Source organism: Trachypithecus francoisi, unplaced genomic scaffold (genome assembly GCF_009764315.1).
Source record: "Trachypithecus francoisi isolate TF-2019V2 unplaced genomic scaffold, Tfra_2.0 Lachesis_group2, whole genome shotgun sequence".
NCBI classification, from domain to species: domain Eukaryota; kingdom Metazoa; phylum Chordata; class Mammalia; order Primates; family Cercopithecidae; genus Trachypithecus; species Trachypithecus francoisi.
In genome coordinates, this window is record NW_022681465.1 from 178,227,356 (window position 1) to 178,247,738 (window position 20,383).

The following is a 20,383-nucleotide window of genomic DNA, read 5'->3' on the forward strand; positions in this document are numbered from 1 at the left end:
ATCTCCACTACAGAAATATCAGTTTCCCCGACTCCTTTGCAGTTATGTGTAGCCATATGATGCAGTTCCGATCTGAAATCATAAGCAAAAGGTTGCTCGAGAACTTAGTAGAATATATTTGCTTTTCTGGATTAAAAAAAGACAGACATGGCTGACATAGACCTCTTCCTTCCCTTCCTCCAGCCTTAAATAGAGGTGATACTTGGATCTGCAGCAGCCACCCTGTGACCGTGAAAAATAGACCAAAAGAGTCCCAGTAATTCCAGCCCTGATATCTTAAGCCACTGAACCAGCAGCCACCTACCCCATTTGTTAAAGTCACCATCAGGTGGATTTTCTGTTACTTGAGCAGCTGAAAGTATGCCTGCATTTAATTTAATAGTCATTAAAGTGCTATGTAACGATTTATAAAAGAAAAACAACATTTATTAACTTAAAACACTTTATGGAGAGAGCAGCCAACAATACAAAAGAAATGCATCTCAAATACTGAAATTTAAAGTACAATAACCATTGAGTGGTAGAGTTATTTCTGGGGTGGGTGGCTTTTGTTCATGCCTTTTAAATATCAACCAACTGCTCTGAATATCTGGTAGTGTGACTCACAGGAAACACACACACACACACACACACACACATTTTGGAGCCAGAGAAGCTTGAATTTAATTTCTGGCTTGACCACTTACTAGCTGAGTGGTTTGGGACAATATATTTAATCTCTCTAAACTTCAGTTTCTTCCGCTACAAAAAAAATAAAAATAAAAATAATATCAACCTTACATGATTAGTATGCGTTAACACCAGCTCTGCTGTCCCTAGTAAAAGTGACCAAATGAATAACTATTAGCATTCCATGGACCTTCAAAGAGGGACAAGTAGATGAATTAAATAACTTGTGATATAAAGAGAGGAAAATTAGCCATGGAAGAGGAAGAAGGGAAATTGGCAAGGAAAGACAGATCTAGAGCAACATCAGTATTGGGAAAAGCTCTAGGAACTCCAGCTGCACCTATTTTTGAAAGAAGTATTCTTGTCATTTGCTAAAATAATGAGTTTCTGAAATTGTCTTCTCCTGACTTAGGCAAGAGCTTTATCTACAGGTCAAAAATCCTAGAATCATCCACCAGGATGCAGTGATAGTTAAGGTTATGTATAATAAATCCATGTTCTGCTGCCCTTAAGACTTAATCAGAAACTTACTCCCCTTTCACATGTTTCTTACCACCAGGCCCACACCTTCTGTGGTCCCACAAAAGGCACAGCATGCATGTTGACATATTATCATGCAATTATGTTCACATTCACATTACTTTGGAATTTATGCAAGTTGCCTCTAAAAATTACTTTTGAACTTGTCTGTTAAGATAATCATTTTCCCCTTTTGGTTCTCTCAACAAAACTGACATCACAGAAAGCACTGTGGTGTATGGATTATGTGTCTGCACTCTAATTGAGTCAAGCAGATCTAGAGTTGATTTTGACATGCCACAAGTGATGAGCTCTGTAACTGCAGAAAGTTACTCAAACTTTCTGAGCTCCAGTTTCATCATCTATTAAGGATGCCTCATCATAGGACTACTAGGATAGTGCTCAACAAATGTTATTTTCTTTCATAATAGTTCACTTCAACACTGTGTCAAAATCTGGCCTCCAATCAATGTAACCTTAACTATCTACAGGTAGACTAAGGAGGGACGAACACAAAGAAAAACATCACTGATTGTAGCTACTGGAAAGGATGAAAATCAAGGTTAGATGAAATGAGAAATTCAAAGCTCCTCCAAGGTCAGTTTCTACTTATTTTAATGGTTTATAAATTTTGGTATGTATCATCAAATCATTTCTGCAAGATGATGGGGAACCAGTCATAAATAAAATAAGCCTGGCAAGGCCTCAAACCATGAAATAATAAATATAAGCCAATGTGTTTGATTCTAAAAGTTTAATCTGAAATGATAAAAACTCTACATTTTCATTTGAAGCATTACAGTAATATTGCTACATTGCTAAAATGTATTAGCATCACCTTAGTTATTTTAAGCACCTAAAAAGCTGGCTAAAAGCTAGGTCACCATTATTATCTCATTTGCCCTTAGAAAGAGTCCAATTAAAGCCCAGGCAATTGAAAGAATTTGGTCATGGTCACAGTGTGAGTTATTGAAAAATCTGAAGTTAAAGTTCAGGTCTTCCAGCATTCACATCATTTGATGGGGGCATCAGGCTGTACTGAAAAGTTGGAAGCAAATCAATGTTTATAAAGCAAAAAAAATGCTTACCCACTAATTTACATTATGATTTCTCCAATGTCACATCTTCATCGCTGGTCTTAGATGACCTCCTGCTTTCCGGCAAAAGCAAATATTTAAATAAACTTGCACATTACATTCAATGCCACATGGTAACAGAAATAGATTACATCCTAGTTTAGTCTTTTTCCAAGTTAGATATTTTTCATTCTGAAAACTTCTTTAACTTCAGTTGTATAGAAACTCAGAGTCCACATGGTATTTGGGATGAAACTTGAAGGCTGTTTTAAAGTATGCTTAACTCACACATGTTAACAGGACCAGGTACTGTTCTAGCCTGTTGTGTGTATTAACTCATATAAAACACGAAGCAATTCCAGAAGGTGTATACTATAATTATCTCCACCTTGGAGAAGAGAAAACTGAGGCTCAGAGGTTAAGGAACTTGCCAGGGTTACATGGTACAGGGCTAGCATATGAACCCAAGCAATCTGGCTTCAGAGCCTGTGTCCATAGTAAGCATACTGCGACTTGTCACATACTTAGCCAGTATAAAATCTTTTTAGGAAGAACACAGAGACAATGCCAATGACAACGTTAAATGAACCCATATATTCTTGACCAGTTTGGTTATCTAAGGCCCTTGCTTTCAGCAAAGGAGAAACAAACATATACAATGGGGAAAAAAATCAGGTACTTAAAGGAAAACAATTATTACATTAAGTAAATGAGGTATAGCAGTAAGCACTGACAGAGAGGAAAGACACACGCACGTGCGCGCACACACACACGCACACACACCCACCACTAAAAAGCAGATACAAGGTCTCAAAAAATCCAACAGTCTTAACTCATCTAATGAAAAATCAAACATTCTTACACACCTCAATTACCAGAGAACATCACTGTATTACAACACAATGTACAGCCTCAGATTCCAAATAACAGTGTTGACCTCAACAAAGACTCTCTGGGACTTAACTGATTCTCTTTTTGAATGCGGGGTAGGGGGGTGGGGTGTTAAATCATTATTTAAATGATGTCTAAATTTTAGAAATATTCCTATCCAGATTGTTAAAATAAAAAAAAAATTGATAAAGAGTAAGTCACTGTAAACTTCAAAGTACTAAAACAAAATGATGGTCAGCCTAGAAGTCTACACAGAATTAACCATCCCTCGGGGGGAAAGGTTGAAAGACATTTTGAGACACACACAGATGGAGAACAGAAGTGACTGCTAAGGAGTGCTCTGCGCGCAGCAAGAAGCAAACAGAAACCAGAAAGAAGGAGCTAAAGAAAGAAACAAGTAACCATGCTAGTAAGTCTAAACACAAATTGACCATACATAATTATAATTATCAACATAACCGTATGATTAATTTGGAGGAAGTCAAAAAAGCAAGGTAATGAATAAAATGCTGGACATCAATAGTATGATGGAAGGAGGAAGGGAGACAAGAATGAAGGCCTCCAAGGGTTGTTACACTGTACAGAAGAACAGAAATTCTGATCAACCTTAAACATTGTTAAATATACATATTTGCTAAAAATTTAAGAGTAACCACTAGAAGAGGGGATATAAATTGCATAACATCTAAACTGCCAGAGAAAGAAATTAATGTTTAAATACTTCACATCACCCAAAATAAGGAAAGAAAGGCGAAAGATAGAAGCAGTGAAAACATTACGAACCCAAAATAATGTCAGAAATAGGTACAAAAATAACAGTTGCCATAAAAATGCAAATGAACTAAACTATACATCCAAAATATAATGTTGAGTAGAAAAAAGCAAGTTGTAAAATAACAGGTACAGCATAGCATCTATGAAATTGAAAGAATGCAAATACTATATTGTTTATAAATATGATTCTATTTAGTGAACACATAAGAGCATGGACTGGAAGGATACACATGAGTTTCTGAATGGCAGTTGCCTCTACAGACAGAAGGAGGGTAAAGAGACTAGGAAGAAAATGAAGGCTATTTCAACTGTAATATTCTTTTTCTCCTATGATAAATATTATCTGGGTGGGAACAGAGTGGGAGAGCAAAGCCCTCTACTGCCAACTGGTAAAAAGCTAGAGAGCCTTTGAGAATGAACATCTCTGAAATGTCAGGAAGTCTAGTCTCTGAGTCTCCCTCAGAGCTACAGGATGGGGGGCCTTTCTTCCGTCCTTTCTAATGTACAACAAAGAGGCTCTATTGGAGCTGAAACCAATGAAGAAGCTACCAAAGAAGAAAGTCACCAGAATGATTCTTCAGGCTCAACTGCTCAGAGCCTTAGCAACTGGGAACACATGCCAGAAGCATGTGATACATGAGCCCAAAGTCTAAGAACAAAAACCACAGGGAATATTTTTTTTAGCAGTTTTTAAATTTTTTTCTAACTGAAGCTCTCAAACTTAGTTAGAATACAGTATTATGAAACACATTAAACTCAGTTTGATAACAGTCAAGGTTAAGCAAAAATGCACTAAGCTGTAGCTCAGTGTTTAATTCCAAAAACTTCCTTTTTAAAACATTCTACTTTACCATGTAATGGCTGCCATATGTTGTTACATTAATAGTTACTTCCCTGATTTTACAATAACATGACAAAATAGACATTAAGTGGCAAGTCTGTCACAAGCAGCCATGCCAGTGATTAAGCACAAATCATGGGACTAGCTCTGAATACCCACATGGTAAGACCTGTTGGTCAGGGCTGGTTTTGATGATTTTTAATAAAGATTATCCATTTGTATTACTTGGCTTCAGAATTAGACAAATATTATTTCTCAATGCTATATCTTGATTAAAGAAAAAATAATGAAATGGCCACAATGAAGTTAGGTTTTCTCTAGAACACAAGTTAGGCTCCATTTTTTTCTACCCTAAATGCTATGGGGAATGACACATATCCAGAAAGTATTTCAAGATTGCTAACTGGCCTAACACAAAAGTACAGCATCCTAAAGGTAGGATGAAGAAAGTAAGGACCGTAGAGAGCAAAAATCTACACACGTCTTAATGAGGGTTCTCCATCAAAAAGAAGAATAACCAACCTGTTGATAAATGAGGGGGTAGCAAATAGAGACTTAAATCTCTCAGAATTCTGAGAGGCAGAAAGAATATTTGCTGACATGTTGGTCAACTACTCCCTTAACTTACAGCAACCCTTGCTCCTTCTTATATTCCTCCATAGGTGCTTATATTACAAACACATACAATAAGAATGAGAGAAATAAATCCTGGCTCAACCTTTCAGATGGCGGGAATTTTTAAATTCTGTATTTTTTATCACATTAAATTCAAAACTAAGGATACTACTAAAAAGTTGGGATTTGAGGCTGCATGATTTTTAAACGGCAAACAGAATAAAAAATATGAAGCAAATTTTTTAAAAGAAAGCCATTTTACTATATATTTCTACATACCAAATTTTTGGGAAGTGGTAGAAAGACTGGTTATATCCATTACAAATAATAATTCAATCAAATGTGACTGAACAATTGTTTTTTTCTGCCTACATCATATGCCAGCCCCTGCTGGACACACAGTAATCAGTGAAATGGTCCATGATGTCTAAGAACTCAAAATACAAGGGAAGCAAAATCTGTGTAAATACACAATCACTATTTCATTTGAAAAGATTCCACCACTCTCAAGCAATGTGAGCAAGTCGCTTAACCACTTTACGCTTCACTTTTCTCAATACGATAATAATAACTACTTTATGAAACTGTTGTTTAATTATAAGATAATCCAGGTATGGCTCTTAACAAAAAAAAAGGCTGAACAATTACCTATGTGCATCATCATTATTATTTATCATACATTACATTATTATTACAGGATACTAATACAGAAGAAGGACAACTAAGTCAGCCTTTGGGGTCATGAAAAGCTTGCCAGAAGAGGGAGACCTGAGCTGAGCCCAAAGGCACCTGGGTGAAAGTAGTGTATTCTAGGTAAAAGGCACAGAAGCAGAAAGAATGGCACAGTTTTGGCTCTAGCTCTCCAAACAAGCCAACATGATTCCAACAATGTGTGTGTGTGTACATGTTGTAAATAAACAATGAGGCTGAAGGAATGGGAGAGGTAAGATCACAAAGAACATTATATGCCACAAGGAAGAATTTGGCTTTTCTCTCACAGTATGCAACACTATAGGCATTGATGATGATGCCCACGGTTGATGTCAGTTACGCAAATCAAGTACTTGTACATTTCAAACATACAACAGTACAACAAAAATTTAAGGTCTGGTGGCTGGGGACTAACTTCTGTGATGTTATGAAGGAAGGGAGAAAGGGAGAGAAAGAGCAAAAGGGAGGGAAAGAAGAAAGCAAGAGAAAAAAGAGGAAGATGGAAGGAAATGAAGGAAGGAAGTAAATACAGGTAGGAAAGAGAGAAATTGGTGACCTGACAGTTTATTAACACTTCAGACTCACTAATTTCAACAGAAACAAAATAGGGCAACACATTTGCATGCCTTTAATGTTTTAAGATAGAGCATTTCAACTCACCACGTTCATCTCACATTTATTAAAATAAACTTTCTTAGACAGGGACGGATCTGTACATGTAGAAAAAAACATAATTAAGACCAGTTCCTTAAGGATTATTTTTGAAACTGAATAACTTTTTAAAATTTTTATTATTCTTTCTTTATTTTATTTTTTTTTTAATTGAGATGGAGTCTCGCTGTGTCGCCCGTGGAGTGCAGTGGCCGGATCTCAGCTCACTGCAAGTTCCGCCTCCCGGGTTCCCGCCATTCTCCTGCCTCAGCCTCCCGAGTAGCTGGGACTACAGGCGCCGCCACCTCACCCGGCTAGTTTTTTTTGTATTTTTTTAGTAGAGACGGGGTTTCACCTTGTTAGCCAGGATGGTCTCGAACTCCTGACCTCGTGATCCGCCCGTCTCGGCCTCCCAAAGTGCTGGCATTACAGGCTTGAGCCACCGCGCCCGGCCTGAATACCCTAAGTTTTTAAGAGGTATTTATTTTGTTTTATGATTACAACTGACAGAAAAAGTGGTACCACTTTTCTCATACATTCCAGATAAAATCACACCTCACAGTAAAGTCCTACAGCACAAAGAAAATATAAAATCACACCTCACAGTGAAGTCCTACTGCACAAAGAAAAGATAAAATCACACCTCACAGTAAGGTCCTACTGCACAAAGAAAAGATAAAATCACACCTCACAGTGAAGTCCTACTGCACAAAGAAAAGATAAAATCACACCTCACAGTAAAGGTCCTACTGCACAAAGAAAAGATAAATCACACCTCACAGTGAAGTCCTACTGCACAAAGAAAAGAAAAGAACCTTTAAAGCCACAGGTTTGAATTTGATTCTCAACTTCGCTCCTTACTGGCTGAATAAGAATTACAATGTAGATGAAACGAGACAATGTGCGCAATGTACCCAGCACAGTGCTTGTTCCCAGTAGGCACATGATACAGACTAGTTAGCTAGTTTAGCTTTCTAAAAAATAGCCATAAAGCATGAAGCAAACACGTCCGGACTTCTTGTATACTGCACCACAATTTTCCTCATTAGCCATGTTGGTGGCCTTTGTTCCTGTGCCACATGCATTTAAAAGCATTAAGTGGGCCAGGCACGGTGCTCACGCCTGTAATCCCAGCACTTTGGGAGAGGTGGGCAGATCACTTGACGTCAGGAGTTTAAGACCAGCCTGGCCAACATGGTGAAACCCTGTCCCTACTAAAAATACAAAAATTAGCCAGAGTGGCTGCGCACGCCTGTAACCCCAGCTATTTGGAAAGCTGAGTCAGGAGAATCGCTTAAACCCAGGAGGTGGAGGTTGCAGTAAGCCGAGACCATACCACTGTACTCCAGCCTGGGTGACAGAGCAAGAATTTGTCTCAAAAAAAAAAAAAAAAAGTCATTAATTGGGGCTTGGTATGTCTTCGAGTATCTTCCCTTTGCCTCACCTTCCCCTCTAAGACCATATTCATACCCAGGCAGTCAATCTTTTAGCATATTCCTTGAGGAATATCACTTTCCTCTTGTTAGCTTTACAGCCATATCTAATATTTGAGAGAATCACCAAATACTATATGAATCAGAGAGCAATAAGAAAGTACGGGATCTACACACACAGAGTACACTGTCAGGAGGAGAGTCAAATTTGGAAACAGGGGACTTAAACTAAGAAACACTTATGCAAACCCATCAGATAACATCACAAAACCCAGCTAAACAGTTCTCCCACTAAAGGTCACAGAGTGGTTAAGTTATCACAGCTTAATACCTGGGCAAACTAGAAAACACTTTTCTTAGCTACTCATTTGCACCCCCCTCCCTTGAGTTTTTAGAGCGATTGATTCTTAATTGACACATATTAACTAAGATACTAATTTGTTCTATGAACTTCATCTGCTATACTCAAGACGGTTCACACATTGATAAAAAGTTCATTGAAACAATTTTGTAAACTAGGTGTGACATTAAACACCAACAACCCAGACAGAAATTCTGAACATGAGCAGACAGGCCCAATCACCCGGATTTAACTGAAGCAAGCTGCTAATCCTTGGAGTGGCCAATTTCCAGGGTTGGGCATATGACTGGAGTTGTGAGAGCAAATGCCATCCATCCATTTATTTTGCAGTAGAAAGTTTATTTTGTGGCACAAATGGAAAAATGGAATAAAAGTCTCCTCTAAGACAAGAGAACTACTGACTCCTGAGAGGAAAAGTAGTATTGTCTTGGGTGGCTTTTCTCCATTAACATTCTTTGTCTCCAGCACCCACAGAAAGAGACCATCTACGTCTAATGCTTCAAAGCAGAGTTACTTGCATCTCCAAACACAATCACATGGCACACAGAATATAAATGCCAATATATGAGTAAACATGAGATTAGAGATTAACTATTTTCCCAAGAGAAGCAATAACCTCACATAGATATCTACACATGGAACAATTAGGACTCAAGTTCAGGCTGGGGAATATCCACTACAGACAAAAATTTACTTTTATTTAGTAAACCTCTACATGGCTGTATATCACAGAAAGGAGCAGAGGTGACACTGAAGGGAGTTAGAGACGATGGATGGCAGGGATGGTCACTTTTAAGACTAGCTGATAAAGCTGGAAATCCTTTTTTTTTTTTTTTTTTTTTGAGACGGAGTCTCGCTCTGTCGCCCAGGCTGGAGTGCAGTGGCCGGATCTCAGCTCACTGCAAGCTCCGCCTCCCGGGTTCACGCCATTCTCCTGCCTCAGCCTCCCGAGTAGCTGGGACTACAGGCGCCGCCACCTCACCTGGCTAGTTTTTTTGCATTTTTAGTAGAGACGGGGTTTCACCGTGTTAGCCAGGATGGTCTCGATCTCCTGACCTCGTGATCCACCCGCCTCGGCCTCCCAAAGTGCTGGGATTACAGGCTTGACCCACCGCGCCCGGCCTGGAAATCCCATTTTAACAGCTCTTGAAGGCATGGATTGCACTGCAGAATAGTAATGGTAAACAAAAAGAAAACATATGCCAGGTCTTCAATGTTGCTACCCTCTGTGCAACCATTTTAAAGCCTATTTCTGATCCATAATTAAAATATAGGAAACATATACAGGAGAGAACATTAACTTCATGGTTAATCCATTAACAGGATAACAATCTGTCATTCTTTTGCAAGTACAATTGTCCAGATCCATGAATACTGTCATATTATTCCAGGTTAAAAAAGAATCTGAACCATCAACAGACTCCCCATCCCTGCATCACCCAGCACTGCGATGAGGACTGGCTCCTGTCCTGCCCCTCTCCTAGCTCCGTTCCACAGCAACACTGGATGGCAGCATACACTGGCATAGCTTATGTTGCTTCTGAGCAAAAAGATGTGTAACTGCCCTTGAGAAGGTAAAGCACAGCCACAGAAAACCACTCGAGGAGGCTTAAAAACCAGTACCAAACACAAATGTTGCTCAGGAAAGGAAGAGAATGAAACGTCTGAAATAATGACAAGGCCTCACAATGGAGGTGAAGTTAGAGGTGAGCTGAAAAATGAGAGGGTATTTTGTAAAATCAAGAATTAGAAGAGGACGATCACAGTAGGACATGCTGTGATCCTCTTGGAGGGACACAAGGGAGCCCAAAGAAGGGTCTCTGTGTCTTATTATACCAGTGAGATACCTAAAGCTAATCTGTCACGATTAGAGCCCTTAGATTCTCATGGCTCTCCTAAAATTACCACTGCATTGTAAGCACAGCACCACTGCATCTAGACACATTTGTTTTTGTATTTCTTTCAGCCAAGTCTTACAACCAAACTATGAAATCTGTCTCTTTCAATACAGCTATAAAAAATAGAAACGAATTCACTGATTTCAATGATTTCAACCAATGATCTCTGACTGTACTGCCAGTCATTTCATTATCTATTTTAATAATTTAAAGTCAGACAATACAACTAGTGTTAAAAGCTAAATTTCTTTAGTGATACAGAACATTATGGCAGAAAAAGAGCAGAAAAATTTTATGCTAAGAAAAAGCACATTAATTAGACTATTATTAGCTTATTAGATTGCCATACCACCTCCTCTTAAGACAGGTTATTTTGTCCACATTCTTAATTAGCTTTTGGTAAACCAAGAAGAAGGAACAAGGAGGGTTGCCCCCACACCACAGATGAAAACAGTGACAATTTAAATGGCCTGACACACAAGATGTGAGAACCTTGGATTTATCCACTTCAGGAGTGTTCACCAGGCTGCTCAGCCCTGAGAATGTCCAGCAGAATCGAACATGATGCCTGCCCCCAGGGAGCTGCCCTCTCAACTGAGAAACAGAGTCTGATAAGGGCTATGGTAATAATGGCCTGCATTAGTGCACCCCAAAGGCCACATGTCATACCAGGCACTTCACTACTCTCTCCCACCCTAACTGCCCCCCAAACCAGTCATGCAATCCTCACAAAAACCTCATGATGCCTCATCCCCAGTTACATATGAGAAACTAAGGATTACAGAGGTCATGATGGTGAACACAACAATGAAAATACTAATGTTACAGTGTGTGTGATTGTTATGTGTCTAGCATTGGGCTAAGTATAGTAGAATTCTCACAGTAGCTCATGAAATGGGCCCTATTACCCCATTTTCCAAATGACAAACTGAAGCTCACACCTATTAACAGGTCATGGGAAATCACTGGTGAGAAGTTAGGAAAACCTGGGACTGAATCATGATCCCTTTCTCTTTGATGCTCTGTAGCTCTCTGTATTGAACTGCAGGAATCTACATTACAGACCATCGCCATGAAACAAGAGAGAACGCCAGGGCATCATTTGAGAATTGTTGTGACAGCACCATGTTGGTGTCTGTGGCAGACATTTCTGCAACAGCAGAGATGGACCAGCAGAAAGAAGCAGGGGGAGGGAAGCAGGAGACTACATTAATCCACGTTAGAAGAATACAGAAACAATTGACACAGAAATTCCCAAAAGGAATCCTTGGGATGAGTCCAGGCTGCATGTTGTTATTTACAGTTTCACTGTATTGTGTATTAGAAAACACAGGTAATTGTACTACAACTCATAATCTCATGGAAACTGTTAATTAAGATGGGACTAAAATAAGTCAGTTAAAAAACATACTAAGTGTAAGCTAAAAATAAAATGATATAAATTGAAAAATAAATTATGTAAATGACATGTATACACATTTCTATACTTATATATTTTTACACTTTACATATAATATAGATGGTATATATTATGTTATTCATTATACCATCACAATATAATTATGCTATATAACAGTTATAAAATATTAATATGCTATATAATATATAAGCCATATAATAGATGCTATAAATATAATATGCTATATAATATTTATAAAATATCAGTAAGTATATTCCTAAATGAGATTGCAGGAGGACCTGGGAAGAGTCAGTAAGTTTGGAAATCAGAATGAAGGCACAAGACTGTCAGCAGAGAGCAAAAATAATGCCAAGGACACTAAGGAGGGAATGGCCATAGTATCCTGATGACTCTTGCAAGTATGTGGGGAGATGGGCAGAAGAAAAGGGATGGCGAGGGTCCTCCCTGGGGCCCCAGGTGGACCGTGGTGCCCTTCTCTAAGACAGCAAATGTCAGCTACCACTAGGAGGCCTCAGAGGAATGACAAGCCTGGGAGGTGCTGAGCTGCAGCCCTGAGGGACTTCCAAGGGGAGTTGCCCGTAGGCAGCTCAGAATGGAAAAGATTATTTGCATGAAATATAACTTAAATCACTAGAAACAGCAATAAGGAAATTAATAAATTATACATGCTGCCAGAACTTCAGACCAAAAGAAAATAACAAACACTCTTTACTGTTTCCCACCTTAATTCGTGGCTTTCTTACGGCAAATATAGAGTTAGAGAACAGTCAGCTATAAAATACTTTCTTCACAACATAAAACAAATGAGTCTCACTTCATGATTGAGGCAAGCCACACCGACAGTGTCATAGAACATCATAAGCCACAATGAGATGCCTAGCTTTTCTGAGACTAAGTTATGTAGCACCAAGGGTCAAACAAGGCCATTCTCTCCTTACAACCCCTCCCAAAAATGACTCCCAACCCGGAGGCACCAGAAGTTTCAACTACAGCCACTCCACTTGCATGTGATGATCTAAATTTAATTCAACACACAATTCCACCTCAATCCCAGGGGTACAACTCCTACACAGAAGACTGAGATATGGGCCATAACAGAGAGTCTATTACCTACAAAAATCTGCACTTCCCAATCAGCATCTACCTGAACCTCTGCCCACCACACACTTTCCTTAGTAAAAATCAGAACTAAGAATAGCTTTTGATGCAAAGGCTGTTCACTTTCAGGCACGTTTCTTCTTGCCTTTGCTTACCATCCTCTTCTGCAACTCAGAGGTTGGCAAACTTTTTCTGTAAAAGGCCCAGAAAGCAAATATTTTTCATTTTGCCAGCCATATGGCCTCTGTTGCAACTACTCAACTCTGCCACTGTAGCACAAAAGCGGCAATAATCAATACCTGAACAAGTGAGCACGGCTGTGTTCCAATAAAAGTTTTTTTTATATACAAACATGTAGGCCAGATTTGTTCAGGGGGTGGATTTGGCCCATGGGCTGCAGTTTGCCAATCCCTGTTCTAATTAAGCAAATATTTGTCTTCTCTGCCCAATGTCCCTCTTACCAGAACTTTCAGGCACCTTGAAACATGGTCATTATTGCCTTTTTCCCTCTTCCCACCTTGAGATCCTTCCAGACTCTAGGCTCTGCTTCCTTGTGAAGGCTACAGTATTTACTTAATAATAATAATGACAGAAGAGCAGTAACAATGACAGAAGAATAATAACAGAAGTTAAGATTTATTGAGCATTTATGATGTGGCAGGTATCACGCTAGATTCTTCATAAACACTGTCTCACTGAATCCCAAAAACAATCTAATGAGATAGGTACAATGATCATTTTCATTTTACAGATGAAACAATGAGCCTGGGAGGGGTAATAACTGTCTTCTTACGGTCACACAGAGTAAAACTGAGTTCTAACTCAAATCTGTCTGGATCCAGAGCCAAAGTTCTTAGCTGGTGTCTGGGCTGCTTTTCAGAGGCACACATGTCTGTCTAGATAGAAGGCATCCCTCGGGCTTCTCCCCTTACACTGTCCTCCTTGGGGTCTATACTCTGTGCTGCCACCCACACCCTGCTGGACAGTGACAGGCCCAGCCAGGTGGCATCTATTACCTTCAAGCAGCAGCTCTTCTGCTTTTCACAAGCTTTTAACATTCAAAATAAACACGAGGACAAGCAACAGATACCATCCAACATGACTGGAAAATGTTACACTTAGGCTTATTTTTCCACCCTCCAATCATAATGATGCACATAGGGGGATTAGAGAGCATCAGGGATCCTCAGTATGTCCCTTAGGATCAGAGTGGGAATCCTGACATGGCTGGTATTCTCAAAACACATCAGATGTTCCCAGGAATATTCCTAAATGAAAACAAGGCTGGGGAGGCCGAAAAAGGGAGAGATTATGTACACACAGCCAGTGGTGGTCTCAGTGAGCACTGGGTAGGGAGAGTTGCTCCTCAAAAGGATCCAATAGGCAAATTTAAAATAAAGTCAATGAGATAATTTTAAAAAAATTTTTTTAGGAGACAGGGGCTCGCCCCTCTGCCCAGACTGGAGGGTGGTGGTACAATCATGATTCACTGCAGCCCTGAACTCCGGGGCTCAAGCCATCTTCCCAAGTAGCCGGGACTACAGGCATGCACTACCACGCCCAGCTAAGTGTTTCATTTATTTATTTTTGCACAGATGGGGTCTTGCTATGTTGCCCAGGCTGGTCTCCAATTCCTGGCTTCCTTCAAGCAATCCTCTCTCCTCAGTCTCCCAAAGCATTGAGATTACAGGTATGAGTCACCATGGCTGGCCAATGAGATGATTTTAAAACTTGTTCTCTTTATCTCCTCAGTAAGGGAAAGTACACTTGTAACACTTCATTGTAATTTCCCCCATTGTGTTTAAGAAAAAGGTTAAAAATCATCAACGAGTTGGACCCCACTGAATGTACAAGTCATCATTCACACAACAGAACAGAGAGGAAATGTGAGCAAATTCATGAACATGTGCGTTCAGCCTGGAAATGCAGCTACAGCATATGTCGCAAGGGCATCTGAGCCTATCGTTTCTCCATCAGCCTCCCCATCCTATTGCTTTTCATTTGCTGAATTGTGTTCCCATATGGCAGCAGGTCATAACTGGGGTTTTGAAGACGAGGCTTCTGCTCACCTTCCACCACACGGATCACCTTGCTGCGGCCACCTGCATCCTTGCACACTAGTGCAGAGGAGACCTCTTGCTGCTGGTGAATGCTGCAGAGCAGATGCTCGCCCACTGAGTGCTCTGTGCAGTCTCTGTGCAGGAAGGATGTTCTGAACTGGGCTTGAGGGACTAAGTCCTACACACATGTCCCCTTTCCTTCTGTGGCTACTTGTATAAGACACATTTGATGGATACATGACTTCTAAATAGCTGCCACTGAACAATCTGTACACACAGCAGCAGACGGAGACAGTGAACACGACAGTGAGTGGGCTGGACCTTCATTCCCCAGCGTAAGAAACACCCAAAGAACACGTTTCAGACGTGAAGCAGAATTTGGTCAAAATTTAACAACGGAAAAATAGGTACAGTTGTCAAAAAGGATAAAAGAGACTGTGTGAAAAAGATATGCTGAAGGAAACATACATATATACACTGTGAGTCTTTTTTTTAAATGATATAAAAACTCCACAAGAACCAGTGAATACAAAATCAAAAACAGTTTTAAAAAATAGTTTTTATCCCTGAATGGTGTTGCTGTTGCTTTCTTTTTGCCAAATAATAATAATAAGCATACTGGAGATTTCTCTTCGTATCACACATGCTTAAACTGTAGACACCTGCTCCAACGCATTTCCATCAAATATTCTCTTTGATGTTGACAAATAAGAACAACTAGTAAAATCTTGACTAAAATATCACTGATGAAGTAAAATTATAACTCAAAATATTTTTCAACAACACTAATACATTTGCAACATTACCAAGCATTTCAAGCAGTAAGCTAAAGGTTTTAAACCAATGACATGTACAACTAAATAAATATAACTCCAGGTATTCTTACCTCAAGAGACAAACTGACATGACTTTTTCCAAGTGAGAGATTAGATTTACCTCTATGAAAATTGACTTACAGCAAGTTTCTAAAAGCTAAGACTTTTAAGTCTTAAAAACCTCATAGCTAATTCCACATAAATAAAACAAAGTTTTCAGTCAACACTTTTGCTTGGGTAGATACCTAAAAGTATTAGATGTATCTTTGAAAAAGCATGAAATTACTATTATACATCCCACAGTCATCACTTTTATGTCACATTATATGCATACAACCTCAATACTCAGCCTCATTAGCACTTTTTAATTTCTTAAACACACTACTATCAATTTTTTAAATACTCTACTATCCAAAGCTAGGGTATAGTTTCCCTTCGCCACACAGTAAAAAATTAAACAGTTCATGAATTAGCACCTATGCAATTTTTAACCCTGTGACAGGAGACACTATTCTAAGAAAAGTACTATCCAAGGTGAAAAGCATGATAAGCATACTATAGTGTTTTATGCTTTCTCCTGAAAAATCAGTATGTCTTTGTCAAAACTAATATGCAAATATTGCATAGAATTTCCCCTGGAACACGAAAGCTTCCTGACAGAAGACGACTCACTCAGTAACCAGATAATAAAGTCTCAGTGGCCAACTGACCTGAAAACAATTCCATCTTAAGACCAGATAATCACTAGAGATAGTTACATAATTAGGCAAAAATGCCCAGAATATTAAAGAAAGCAAAGGACACATTATTGATATAGAATATCAGTTGTTAGAATGGTCTACATAATTCATTCCAAGTTGACAATGTATAAATCCCAATGTGTCCTATAAATTCGAAAAGCAAAGTCCAAAACTCACTCAACGATAACACATTATTCTAAACAAAGAACGGACACAATGTAGATTCAATTAATGATTATTTGAAATAAAACAGAAAAGATACAAGCTCCCTGATAAAAAGCAAAACAATCACTGTACCCAGAATATTTCGAGATGTTATTTGTCATATTTACACAAAGAAATTCTTCCCAGTTCTTTCAGACCACTGTACTCCAAGCACTGTGGTTGAGGGTAGCAAAGAAAACAAAACTCTCACCAGAAATAAACCCAGTCCAGAAAAAGAAAAAACACTTTTTATTTAAATATCCTGTAGACCTACAAAGAATACAGACAGAAATACTGCCAACTACAGTCATTTGCATGTATGCCTTAGGCTGTTTACTACCTCTTATCCCCTTTCAGCAGGAGTTTAATACCAGAATTTTCCATCATCCAAATTATTCCTTTTGCTTACTTTCCGGAGTGCTTCACTTAATTCTTTTAAGTCACGAGGGTCCTAATTAGTGGTGAGGAAAGGCAGTCAGCCATGACGCCTGAAGAAGTTAATGTAGCATAGAAAGGGCCTTGATTCCAAAGTGAAACCACACCCATGGTAAGTTTACGTGGAAAATGGCCATTTTAGTAAAAACTGTTAGCCTAACATCGCAGTACCTGAACACTCATTATAGATCTGAAACCTAACAGACAAAATTATTACTTCTCTCCTAAGATAGTCAACCTCCTCACAGGAAGATTCAGAACTAAACCCGTTTAAAAAAACAAATGGCTGTCCTTAATAGACAGCAAAAGCTTTCATTTAAAAATATGCACGTGCTTGCATACACACACCCTAGATTAAGTGTTAATAAACTAATAAACACTGCTTGAATGGCCCTTTTTTTTTTCCTGTTCTCTCTCATAAGTTTCGTATGGAAAAAAAAAAAATCACTGTTTTCTAAAGCCCAGAAAAGCTTTAGAAAAGGGCTCCAATTCCACCCCTTCCACCCCAACAAACTCCAAAATAGTGAACAATAACCAACCGCTGACATGTAAATAGCCCTTACCACATGCCAGGCAGTGTTCTAAGTTATATATATATATATATATATAAACTTACTTAATCTTCATAACAACCCCATGAAAGAGGTACTCTGTATTCCCCATTTTACAGAGAAGGAAATTGAAGTTCAGAGAGATTAAGTAACTTGTCCAAGGTCACACAGCTGATTAGTGGCAGAGCTGAGAATGAATGCACAAAGCCACAAGACTATGTTGTAAAAACAGTCAACACAAAGGAGAGTCCTATTGCTCTGCTCAGCAGGAACGTTTAGAGAGAAAAATTGTCAGAAATCATGGTTTTTAAAGCTTCCCATAATGAAAACAATTGGGAATATTTGGAAACAAAGTTATCTTCCAATATTGCTTTCCCATTGTTTCTATATAATTGTTTTTAACTATTCAAAAGGGATACCCTTTTAGAAGCCTTTTTAGCCAATATTTCAAAACCAAGATCATGGAGAATTAGGAAGGTATAGGAGACCACAGGGAAGCAAATTGCCAGATTTACACATCACGGTACTCAATGCTACCTGGCACTCTTGAGCCTAGATACTGCAGAAATCGCTACGTCAGTTCAATAAACCACATTTCATACAGTGGTTTGAAAGCACTTGAAAAATAAAAGGACTGATAAAAACTTTTGGGAGAATAATTTTACAAGCTATCGGTTGTCTTAAATAATACCCTTTAATTCAGTAATTTCTCTCTTGGCAGTTTATCCTTAGGAAATCACCAGAGATGCTCACAAAAGTTAATCTGCAAGGGTATTTGTTATAAAAATGTTTAAAATATGTTATTTCTAATTTTTAAGTGTCCAAAATAGGGAAAATAATTAAATTGATTACATCTACATAATGAAAGAAAACTTGCACCTACAATATTAAGAATGTTTAAAAATGAGGAAAAAACAATAAAAAGTTATATGAAGAGAATATAAAATTTCCTTATACAGCAACATATCAAATAGCATGTTCATATACTTTATATAAATACACAATATCATAAATAATAGTCATCACTGGGTGGTTAGACTAATTTATATTACTTCTCATATTTTCCTATGTTTCACAAATTTCCTAACATGAATAGTTATTAATTTTATAATCTGAAGAGAAAAAATAAAATTTTTAAGAGTAAAGGGATTAGGTCATGAAGCCTATATTATACACTAAAATTACAATCAAATCAGTCTTCTTTCTTGGATATCACTAATAGACTGAAAGATCCTGACACTGCAGTATATACAGAAAATGTGGATTTTAACAAGGGATCAGACAGTCCTCATAACATTCTTGTACACAAACTAGAGAAATGTGAGGTGGCTAACAGAGTTCACAGAGTTCAAACATCACGGATGAGCAGATGGCTCACAACAACAAAAAGGGCCTACCTCTAAACTCCGACCTTGTCTTATCCAAAGGTTCACTTTTCAGACTCATAGCTAGCACAAAAGTAGGAAAGAAGAGTCAAATATGTCAATGACAGGTATCCAAACCAAGTAAGAGCCACCAATATTGACCACGCTTCTGGAACAGAATCTAGCACCAATTTAAACTCTGGAGTCTTCCAATTCTAGAGATCATCCATACGCAGGATTTTCAAATAAACAGCATTGATTCAAACAATTCTGACAGGCTGACATGCTGGTCTGAAATCAAGATGCTATTTAAAAGGGTTACTAAACGTAAAGCTGAGCATTTAGCTCAATAACAATTTTACAATTGTCACTGGGCAAATTTCTGTGAAGCAATGACCATTTCAGACTAATAAGAGTCAGTATAATATAGCATTTTTGATGAAGAGAGTTAACCCCACTGGAAGATCCTATCTGAAAGTGTTGGTCATGTTTCTGACCTTCTCATTTGAAGAGGAAATTCAACATAACTGAGTAAGTCCAGAAGGATGTGATCAGGTACATTCAATGTCTGAGAAGGAATATTCAAAGAAATTGGGACTATTTAACTAGGAGGGCATTTAAATGGATCTGATGTTAAAATGTTTGCTCTGTGATCCTGTGAAAAGGGAAATCAACTTATTCTTTTATGCTAGAACTTACAGTCTATTTCTGTCTCTACCACTCCACAGAAATGGCTCATCAAGGTCAGCAATGACCTTCAATTTTCCAAATCCAAAAAGCACTTCTCTATCCCATATTAACAGACCTTGGTAGCATTCAATATAGAGCGCTATGCCCTCCTTAAAACACTCCTATCTCTTAGACTCCTTTATCTCAGGGACAATTCATTCTTGTCTCCTCTTTCTAGTTCTTACTTTACTCAACCTCTAGATGTCAGAGAATGATCAACTCTCAACCTTCTCATTTTTCTATTCTCTCTCAGTGATTTCATCAATTCCTGTGGGTTTAAATAGTCTCTGTGCTGATAACTACCATATTTAAATATCCGGTACAGACTTCCTCTGCACTCCAGACTCTCATATATAATCAGCAGAATTTCAAATATATTATGCCAAAAGAAATTCCTGATTCTACACCCTGCTCCTCAATTTGAGTCTTCCCTTCTCAGCACAATACACTCAGCTGCTCCAGCCAGAACCCCATCAATCATCTTTGTAATGACCCTTGCCCTTACCTGCCACATTCTGTCCAATGGGA

At 38.5% G+C, this 20,383-nt stretch overlaps 1 protein-coding gene across 2 annotated transcripts in view; it reads right to left on the reverse strand.

The window, feature by feature from the left end:
• Positions 1–20,383, reverse strand: part of KCNN2 (potassium calcium-activated channel subfamily N member 2) — a 139,791-nt gene that overhangs the window by 109,096 nt on the left and 10,312 nt on the right. The gene's annotated exons all lie outside the window — the stretch shown is intronic.